This window comes from Rhopalosiphum padi, unplaced genomic scaffold (assembly GCF_020882245.1).
Source record: "Rhopalosiphum padi isolate XX-2018 unplaced genomic scaffold, ASM2088224v1 scaffold1, whole genome shotgun sequence".
Classification (NCBI taxonomy): domain Eukaryota; kingdom Metazoa; phylum Arthropoda; class Insecta; order Hemiptera; family Aphididae; genus Rhopalosiphum; species Rhopalosiphum padi.
In genome coordinates, this window is record NW_026869996.1 from 897,017 (window position 1) to 907,016 (window position 10,000).

General features: G+C 64.3%; 2 non-coding genes across 2 annotated transcripts in view; both read left to right on the forward strand.

Moving 5' to 3' along the window:
* The first annotated feature begins 7,739 nt into the window (after positions 1-7,739).
* LOC132931463 (5.8S ribosomal RNA) lies at positions 7,740-7,897 on the forward strand. Its single transcript, XR_009662641.1, has one exon. It is a non-coding gene; the product is annotated as a 5.8S ribosomal RNA (ribosomal RNA).
* Positions 7,898-8,270: 373 nt separating this feature from the next.
* LOC132931467 (large subunit ribosomal RNA) overlaps positions 8,271-10,000 on the forward strand; it is a 4,190-nt gene continuing 2,460 nt past the window's right edge. Inside the window, exon 1 of the ribosomal RNA XR_009662645.1 lies at positions 8,271-10,000. This exon is cut by the window's right edge and continues 2,460 nt beyond it. This is a non-coding gene — a ribosomal RNA (large subunit ribosomal RNA).

The following is a 10,000-nucleotide window of genomic DNA, read 5'->3' on the forward strand; positions in this document are numbered from 1 at the left end:
GGTCGACCGCGCGGACTCGGGATGAAAAATAATTTTTTTTTTTTTTCTCCGACCCGGCGGTGCGGTCGTCGGTTCGCCGGTTCCCCGTCGGGCACGGCACGCTGACGGCGAAATCTGATTTTCTCCGCGGGTCGCCCGGTACCCCGGCGGTCGCCCGCGGAGCGCTGCCCCTCGGCCGGGTCGAAAATTTTTTTCCTCCTCCGGCGATCCGGGCGCCCACGGTCGGTGTAGGCACGCGTCGTACGCGTCGGTCGCGGCGGTCGCGTCGAGTTTAAAAATTATTTTTTTTTTCCCCGGGACCCCGACCGCGGCCCCGGCGGAGCGGTCGTCCGGTCCCCGGTAACACTCGGCGCACGGGGGCGTAGGCGGCGGAATCGGATCCCGCCGGGTAGCGGGCCCGGGGACCGCGGACCGTACGCGTCGGCCGGCTCCCGAGGGGTCCCGGTACTCGGGGTCGCCCGTGCCCGGGAAAAGGATAAGGACAGTGAGGGAGTTGCGGCACCACTACGCACGGCGTGAGTATTTGGTGCGTACCGCTACGCACCACGTCTACGGGGCGCGCTCTTAGGACCGCTAAGGTCCGCCGGGTGTTGGGTTCGCCGGCGCCGGGTCAGCCGCGGGGACCGTGAGACGTCGTCCCCGGCGAAGTTTCCCGCGGGAACCGCGACCGGCGAGCGCCGTGCCGTCGTCGCCCGGACGGGCCGAAAAATTTTTTTTCTCCACCTGCGCTCCGGACGCCCGCCGTGGGTCGCGGCACGCGTCGTTCGCGTCGGTCGACCGCGCGGACTCGGGATGAAAAATAATTTTTTTTTTTTTTTCTCCGACCCGGCGGTGCGGTCGTCGGTTCGCCGGTTCCCCGTCGGGCACGGCACGCTGACGGCGAAATCTGATTTTCTCCGCGGGTCGCCCGGTACCCCGGCGGTCGCCCGCGGAGCGCTGCCCCTCGGCCGGGTCGAAAATTTTTTTCCTCCTCCGGCGATCCGGGCGCCCACGGTCGGTGTAGGCACGCGTCGTACGCGTCGGTCGCGGCGGTCGCGTCGAGTTTAAAAATTATTTTTTTTTTCCCCGGGACCCCGACCGCGGCCCCGGCGGAGCGGTCGTCCGGTCCCCGGTAACACTCGGCGCACGGGGGCGTAGGCGGCGGAATCGGATCCCGCCGGGTAGCGGGCCCGGGGACCGCGGACCGTACGCGTCGGCCGGCTCCCGAGGGGTCCCGGTACTCGGGGTCGCCCGTGCCCGGGAAAAGGATAAGGACAGTGAGGGAGTTGCGGCACCACTACGCACGGCGTGAGTATTTGGTGCGTACCGCTACGCACCACGTCTACGGGGCGCGCTCTTAGGACCGCTAAGGTCCGCCGGGTGTTGGGTTCGCCGGCGCCGGGTCAGCCGCGGGGACCGTGAGACGTCGTCCCCGGCGAAGTTTCCCGCGGGAACCGCGACCGGCGAGCGCCGTGCCGTCGTCGCCCGGACGGGCCGAAAAATTTTTTTTCTCCACCTGCGCTCCGGACGCCCGCCGTGGGTCGCGGCACGCGTCGTTCGCGTCGGTCGACCGCGCGGACTCGGGATGAAAAATAATTTTTTTTTTTTTTCTCCGACCCGGCGGTGCGGTCGTCGGTTCGCCGGTTCCCCGTCGGGCACGGCACGCTGACGGCGAAATCTGATTTTCTCCGCGGGTCGCCCGGTACCCCGGCGGTCGCCCGCGGAGCGCTGCCCCTCGGCCGGGTCGAAAATTTTTTTCCTCCTCCGGCGATCCGGGCGCCCACGGTCGGTGTAGGCACGCGTCGTACGCGTCGGTCGCGGCGGTCGCGTCGAGTTTAAAAATTATTTTTTTTTTCCCCGGGACCCCGACCGCGGCCCCGGCGGAGCGGTCGTCCGGTCCCCGGTAACACTCGGCGCACGGGGGCGTAGGCGGCGGAATCGGATCCCGCCGGGTAGCGGGCCCGGGGACCGCGGACCGTACGCGTCGGCCGGCTCCCGAGGGGTCCCGGTACTCGGGGGTCGCCCGTGCCCGGGAAAAGGATAAGGACAGTGAGGGAGTTGCGGCACCACTACGCACGGCGTGAGTATTTGGTGCGTACCGCTACGCACCACGTCTACGGGGCGCGCTCTTAGGACCGCTAAGGTCCGCCGGGTGTTGGGTTCGCCGGCGCCGGGTCAGCCGCGGGGACCGTGAGACGTCGTCCCCGGCGAAGTTTCCCGCGGGAACCGCGACCGGCGAGCGCCGTGCCGTCGTCGCCCGGACGGGCCGAAAAATTTTTTTTCTCCACCTGCGCTCCGGACGCCCGCCGTGGGTCGCGGCACGCGTCGTTCGCGTCGGTTCGACCGCGCGGACTCGGGATGAAAAATAATTTTTTTTTTTTTTTCTCCGACCCGGCGGTGCGGTCGTCGGTTCGCCGGTTCCCCGTCGGGCACGGCACGCTGACGGCGAAATCTGATTTTCTCCGCGGGTCGCCCGGTACCCCGGCGGTCGCCCGCGGAGCGCTGCCCCTCGGCCGGGTCGAAAATTTTTTTCCTCCTCCGGCGATCCGGGCGCCCACGGTCGGTGTAGGCACGCGTCGTACGCGTCGGTCGCGGCGGTCGCGTCGAGTTTAAAAATTATTTTTTTTTTCCCCGGGACCCCGACCGCGGCCCCGGCGGAGCGGTCGTCCGGTCCCCGGTAACACTCGGCGCACGGGGGCGTAGGCGGCGGAATCGGATCCCGCCGGGGTAGCGGGCCCGGGGACCGCGGACCGTACGCGTCGGCCGGCTCCCGAGGGGTCCCGGTACTCGGGGTCGCCCGTGCCCGGGAAAAGGATAAGGACAGTGAGGGAGTTGCGGCACCACTACGCACGGCGTGAGTATTTGGTGCGTACCGCTACGCACCACGTCTACGGGGCGCGCTCTTAGGACCGCTAAGGTCCGCCGGGTGTTGGGTTCGCCGGCGCCGGGTCAGCCGCGGGGACCGTGAGACGTCGTCCCCGGCGAAGTTTCCCGCGGGAACCGCGACCGGCGAGCGCCGTGCCGTCGTCGCCCGGACGGGCCGAAAAATTTTTTTTTCTCCACCTGCGCTCCGGACGCCCGCCGTGGGTCGCGGCACGCGTCGTTCGCGTCGGTCGACCGCGCGGACTCGGGATGAAAAATAATTTTTTTTTTTTTTCTCCGACCCGGCGGTGCGGTCGTCGGTTCGCCGGTTCCCCGTCGGGCACGGCACGCTGACGGCGAAATCTGATTTTCTCCGCGGGTCGCCCGGTACCCCGGCGGTCGCCCGCGGAGCGCTGCCCCTCGGCCGGGTCGAAAATTTTTTTCCTCCTCCGGCGATCCGGGCGCCCACGGTCGGTGTAGGCACGCGTCGTACGCGTCGGTCGCGGCGGTCGCGTCGAGTTTAAAAATTATTTTTTTTTTTCCCCGGGGACCCCGACCGCGGCCCCGGCGGAGCGGTCGTCCGGTCCCCGGTAACCCTCGGCGCACGGGGGCGTAGGCGGTGAAATTTCATTTTCCCCGTAAGTCACCCGGAGACCGCGGACCGACCGTGGCGCTTGCCCTGTGCCCGTATCGCGTCGCCGGCGGAGCGCGGCACCTCTGCCGTGTCGAAATTTTTTTTTTCCCCGCGGCTCTCCGGACGGGACGCTGACCTACGGTCCGGGTACGCGTCGTACGCGTCGGTCACGGCGGTCGCGTCGAGATTGAAAATTTTTTTTTTTTCCCCGAGTCCGACCTCCGCGGTCCGGGCACGGCGGTCGTCGTCCGTACCGGTGCCGCGGCGGGTACGGCCGTCGCGACGGGTTTAGATTTGGAAAAAAAAAATTTTCTAGGATCGAGTAACGCGTTAGTCCGCGGTGTCGGGGTAGGTCACGTACCGGCATCCCGGGCGTTTCGAGTTCGGCCGACGTCGAAATCGAATTTTTTAACTTCTTTTCGTTGCCAGCGGAATAACTCGTTACCGGTTGTTTTTACGTCGACGAACCTCAGAGGTATTCTCGTCGGAATCGTCTAAACCTATCCGAAAGTGATATCGGTCGTAGGGTTTTCGACATTTTTTCAGTTTACGGTCCGACCTCGGCACGCCGCTACCGCGCGTCGACACGAGTACCCGGAACACCGCTACGCACCGTCATGACGCGTGGACCGCGTGTCGGCGCGATGACCGCTACGCACGTGCGGTTTTGCATGGCGGACGGTTGGACCCGAGTTTTTGTATATTTGTGAGCGGCCGGTCGGTCGGTCGGCGATCAGCCGGCCGTCGGATCACCGATCACGGTACACGACAGCAAAGCCACGGGCGACGCCGAAGCCGACGCGTCCAACTCAGCCGTGCCGTTCTCGCCCCGCCAGTTCTTGGCGAGGGCGTGCCCGGCATCGGCGCCGAGTTGGTATCCGTCCACGTTTCGGCGACCGACCCATCTCGCACGCCGAGTGGCAAACCTCGACTGGCGCTGCGGGCCCTCCTACCGGTGGGTCGGCAGCGCGACACACATCGCTCAACCGATGACGACTCCCGTTACCGTTTCGCAAGATACGAACTCTCGACGCCAGAACATTCCCGCCGCGGCCGGCCATCGTCGCCGTGCCCGGCGGTCGCCGGGGCGAAGCCCCGGGACGACGGACTTCGCGTCGCGTCCCGGCTTCCCCCACGATCTCGGCTGGGGACCTTTACAAAACGGGCGAGAGAGGCGATTCCGGCGGGTGCCGTCCGCACAGGACGGCGGTCCGCCGGTCTCCCTCAACTCTCGTCAACGCGAGTTACGTTGCGACGGGTGCGTATCGCGTGTGGCGCCCGCCACAAGTCGGCCGCTCTAGCCAACGCCATCACGGCCGCGGCGATTGCGGTCGGGTCGGGTGCCCGCGCGTGTCCACAGCGCTCCCGTCGGGCCCTCGTATTCTCACACGAACCGCGGTCGGTCGCACGCCGGGACCCCAGCGGTCTCGCTGTCGTGCGACCGCCCTCGGCGTCGGCCCGCCCCCGGGCGGACCGGCGCTCGGAAGCACGCGTCCCGGGTGTCGCGTCGTGCGTCAGCGCGCGCGTCACACGGGGCGCAGTTGTTGTAAAACCGAGATCCCTGGTTGATCCTGCCAGTAGTCATATGCTTGTCTCAAAGATTAAGCCATGCATGTCTCAGTGCAAGCCGCATTAAGGTGAAACCGCGAAAGGCTCATTAAATCAGTTGTGGTTCCTTAGATCGTACCCAAGTTACTTGGATAACTGTGGTAATTCTAGAGCTAATACATGCCGACAGAGTTCCGACCGTCGCGGCGCCCTCGGGTGTCGCGTGCGGGAGGAACGCTTTTATTAGATCAAAACCGGCCCGTCGCGGCGCGCTTCGTGCGCGTCCCGATCGCGGCCCGCGCAAAGACCTGGTGACTCTGAATAACTTCGAGCTGATCGCACGGTCTCCGTACCGGCGACGCATCTTTCAAATGTCTGCCTTATCAACTGTCGACGGTAGGTTCCATGCCTACCGTGGTGGTAACGGGTAACGGGGAATCAGGGTTCGATTCCGGAGAGGGAGCCTGAGAAACGGCTACCACATCCAAGGAAGGCAGCAGGCGCGCAAATTACCCACTCCCGGAACGGGGAGGTAGTGACGAAAAAATAACGATACGGGACTCATCCGAGGCCCCGTAATCGGAATGAGAACACTTTAAAACCTTTAAACGAGGATCAATTGGAGGGCAAGTCTGGTGCCAGCAGCCGCGGTAATTCCAGCTCCAATAGCGTATATTAAAGTTGTTGCGGTTAAAAAGCTCGTAGTCGGATCTGTGTCTGGGCGGTGCCGGACCACCCTGGCGGTCCGGCGTGTCGCGGCCGGTCGTGTCGCGGGACCACGTGTCCCGTCGGCGCGGCCGTCGTCGCGCTCGTCAGCCGTCTCGGGGTGTTAGTTACCGGCACGTCGGCCGGACGTATTGTCGGCAGGCGGACACGTGTCTCGTGCTTCCGGCGCGCCACGCGGCCACGCGTCGCTTGGCCGTCGGGGTTCGACGACGGCGGCCGCCTACTCCAATCTTGCTGCGCGGTGCTCTTCACCGAGTGCCGTCGGCGGGCCGACACGTTTACTTTGAACAAATTAGAGTGCTCAAAGCAGGCTCAAATCTGGCGGGGCGGCTTCACGGCCGTCTCGTCAAAAGGCCCTGAATACTGGTCGCATGGAATAATGGAACAAGACCTCGGTCCCGCGCATCTCCGCCCTTCGCGGGCGCGCGAAATCGCCCTCCGGGGCGTTTCCGTGCGCGGGCCGCCGGGCCGCGGGCGCCAGTCGCCCGCGCGTCCCGCCGGGCCGGTTTTCGGGACCGGAGGTAATGATCAACAGAGACGGGCGGGGGCATTCGTACCGAGACGTTAGAGGTGAAATTCTTGGATCGTCTCGAGACGAACTGACGCGAAAGCATTTGCCAAGTACGTTCTCGTATGATCAAGAACGAAAGTTAGAGGTTCGAAGGCGATCAGATACCGCCCTAGTTCTAACTGTAAACGATGCCAGCTAGCGATCCGCCGGCGTTTCATTAACGACCCGGCGGGCAGCTTCCGGGAAACCGAAGCTTTTTCGGTTCCGGGGGAAGTATGATTGCAAAGTTGAAACTTAAAGGAATTGACGGAAGGGCACCACCAGGAGTGGAGCCTGCGGCTTAATTTGACTCAACACGGGAAACCTCACCAGGCCCGGACACCGGAAAGATTGACAGATTGAGAGCTCTTTCTTGATTCGGTGGGTGGTGGTGCATGGCCGTTCTTAGTTGGTGGAGCGATCTGTCTGGTTAATTCCGATAACGAACGAGACTCTGTCCTGCTAACTAGGCGGGTAAACCCGGGTCGGCGGTGGGCGCGGCGCGGGCGGTTTCGGCCGTCCGTGTTCGCGTCTCCGTCGGCTCGGCCCGGTATCCCCGAACGCGTTCGCCCGTCGTCCACGGCGGTCGTCGGGCGCGGCCGCGCCATCCGCGTCCCTGCGTGCGGCGGGGCGTGTGTCGGCCGGGGGGCAACCTCTGGTCGGCGCGCGTCAGTCGTGCGTCGGGCTCCGCGGTGAAGCGCGCCGTGTTCGCGGCCGTCGCCGGCGGATCACGATACGTTACTAGGGCTACCGCCGGCTCCCAGGAGCTTAAACTCTTCTTAGAGGGACAGGCGGCGGACGAAAATAGCCGCACGAGACTGAGCGATAACAGGTCTGTGATGCCCTTAGATGTTCTGGGCCGCACGCGCGCTACACTGAAGGAATCAGCGTGTGTTAACATTCCTGGGCCGACAGGCTTCCGGGTAACCCGCTGAACCTCCTTCGTGCTTAGGGATCGTGGCTTGCAATTTTTCCACGTGAACGAGGAATTCCCAGTAAGCGCGAGTCATCAGCTCGCGTTGATTACGTCCCCTGCCCTTTGTACACACCGCCCGTCGCTACTACCGATTGAACGACCGCAGTGAGGTCTTCGGACTGGACGCGCGTTATTCGGCCCCCTCGGGGGCTGGGTCGTCGCGCGACCGGGAAGATGACCGAACTCGGCCGTTTAGAGGAAGTAAAAGTCGTAACAAGGTTTCCGTAGGTGAACCTGCGGAAGGATCATTAGAGACGGGCCCGCGGCCACCGGCGTCCCACGCCGGTCTCGCGCGCGCCTAATCCGACCCCGTGGCCGCGTGCGCTCGCGACTAGCTCGCCGACCGCCCGCGCGCCGCGACCCCCGACCAAGCGTCGACCGAAAGATGGTTACCGTCGAAAGACCTTGCGCCGCGCGCACGCGTGGCGCAGAAATTTCGTCGACAAACAAAAAAAAAAACACCCGACCCCGAACGGCGGATCACTTGGCTCGTGGATCGATGAAGACCGCAGCTATCTGCGCGTCGTCGTGTAATCCGCAGGTTATACGAACATCGACCAGTCGAACGCACATTGCGGCCTCGGTGACCCGCGGGTCCCGGGCCACGCCTGTCTGAGGGTCGTATACCGGATACTCGGCCAGACCGATGCGCCGCCGGCAGGCGTCCGACGGGAGACCGTCGGCCGCTCCGGCCTGCGCGAGATTGGCGGTTCGACCGGGGAACGACGCCCCCGCCGTCTGCCTCGCGGCGACGGCGACGGCGCCCGCCTCCGGTCGTCCGCCCAAGTTGTGACGGCAAACAGTCACGGGTTCTCGCGCCGTAAAACGGCACGTCCCCGTCCGCCCGCCGCGCGAGAGCGCGGCCGGGTCGGCTGAGAGTCCTAGAGACACCTCTCCGGCTTCCGAGAAGCGGACGCGGACGGTCGCCGTACGGACGGAGCGCGGACCGCAGGCTGCCGTGTTAAGAAAAAAAACACAAACACACCGATACGTTCCGACCTCAGATCAGGCGGGACTACCCGCCGGATTTAAGCATATTAATAAGCGGAGGAAAAGAAAACAACCGTGATTCCCCAGTAGCGGCGAGCGAACAGGGAAAAGCCCATCGCCGAAATCCCGCCGCGCACTTTTGTGTCGCGGCACGTATGGGAGTTGTGGCGTACGGGGCCGGCCTCGTTGCCGGGGCGCACGTGACGGTCCAAGTCTCCCCTTGAACGGGGCCATGGCCCGCAGATGGTGCCAGGCCAGTAGAGGCCGTCACAGCGTTCCGGGATCGGACCGCGCCTTCGAGTCGGGTTGCTTGAGAGTGCAGCCCGAAGCGGGTGGTAAACTCCATCTAAGGCTAAATACGGCCACGAGACCGATAGTGGACAAGTACCGTGAGGGAAAGTTGAAAAGAACTTTGAAGAGAGAGTTCATAAGAACGTGAAACCGTTCGGGTGTAAACGGACAGAGCCCGCGAGTCCCCGCCGGGCGAATTCACGGTCGGTCTAACCGCCGGCCGGATCTTTCGCTCGGTTAGCGGACGTCGCGACTCGTTGGGCGCCGGCCGAAGGGCCCGGGTGGCGGTTCGTCGCGGCCGGTCGCGTCTCGGCGTGACCGTTCGCGCCGAACCCCGGTGCTCCCTGGTCGGCTCGCCCGACGGCAAGAACCGTCGACGCGGCCCCGTCGCAGGCGGGGGTCCCGTCGGTCGGCGACGAGTTTCGGGCTACTTTCCGACCCGTCTTGAAACACGGACCAAGGAGTCTAACGTGTGCGCGAGTCAACGGTGATCTTATGAAAAACCACGTTTGGCGCAATGAAAGTGAACCGTTTACGGTGCGGACGATGGCCTAGCGACCGAACCCACCGGCGTTCAAAGTCGCGCTGGTCCGCAGTCCGGGGGCGTCTCCGCCAGGTCGGCTTCGGCCGTCCGGGGGCGCACCCTTAGCGCACACGTTGGTACCCGAAAGATGGTGAACTATGCCTGGCCAGGATGAAGTCAGGGGAAACCCTGATGGAGGTCCGCAGCGATTCTGACGTGCAAATCGATCGTCTGAGCTGGGTATAGGGGCGAAAGACTAATCGAACCATCTAGTAGCTGGTTCCATCCGAAGTTTCCCTCAGGATAGCTGGCGCCGATGTGTCCCGCCCGTTCGCGGGCGTACGGACGCCGGTGGGACTCCGCGCTGTACGGCGCGGTAACAACACGCTCGTAACACGGAGGATGTCTCATACGGTAAAGCGAATGATTAGAGGACATAACCTCAACCTATTCTCAAACTATAAATGGGTGAGATCGCCGGCTTTACCTGGTACACCGCGTGAACCGCGTGCGAAGCCGGCGACGGAACCCTAGGCGCTTAGTGGGCCATTTTTGGTAAGCAGAACTGGCGCTGCGGGATGAACCGAACGCCGAGTTAAGGCGCCGAAATCGACGCGTATTCAGAGACCATGAAAGGCGTTGGTTGCTGATGACAGCAGGACGGTGGCCATGGAAGTCGGAATCCGCTAAGGAGTGTGTAACAACTCACCTGCCGAAGCAACTAGCTCTGAAAATGGATGGCGCTGGAGCGTCGTGCCTATACTCGGCCGTCGGCGGCATAGTGGGGCCGGTCGTCGCTCGCGGCGGCCGGTCCCGGCAAGCCCCGACGAGTAGGATGGCGCGGCGGTGTGCGTCGAAGGGCAGGTCGCGAGACCGCCTGGAGCCGCCGTCGGTGCAGATCTTGGTGGTAGTAGCAAATAC